The sequence below is a fragment of the Penaeus monodon genome, chromosome 32 (genome assembly GCF_015228065.2).
Source record: "Penaeus monodon isolate SGIC_2016 chromosome 32, NSTDA_Pmon_1, whole genome shotgun sequence".
Taxonomy (NCBI): domain Eukaryota; kingdom Metazoa; phylum Arthropoda; class Malacostraca; order Decapoda; family Penaeidae; genus Penaeus; species Penaeus monodon.
The window spans coordinates 22073056-22073328 of NC_051417.1; positions in this window are offsets into that span (position 1 = coordinate 22073056).

Genomic DNA, 273 nt, shown 5'->3' on the forward strand with positions numbered 1-273 from the left:
ATGCTATAGCGTTCAAACTGATGATTGGAATTATATATAAAACAGATGCACAACGTAATTTGTATCATATAAATTAATAGCCCGGGTATATTTTAGACTCCGCGAATTTCCGTCAAATATTAGCACATGCATGACTGCCGTTTCATATCCCATAGACATAAGCTTTGCTTCTGTTGTATATGAGCACTAAAAACTCGAAAACATCAGACAGAAAAAATAATGATAATGATAATGCTGCCCTAGGAGCCGTTCACGAGTAGACCTACCTTCGTT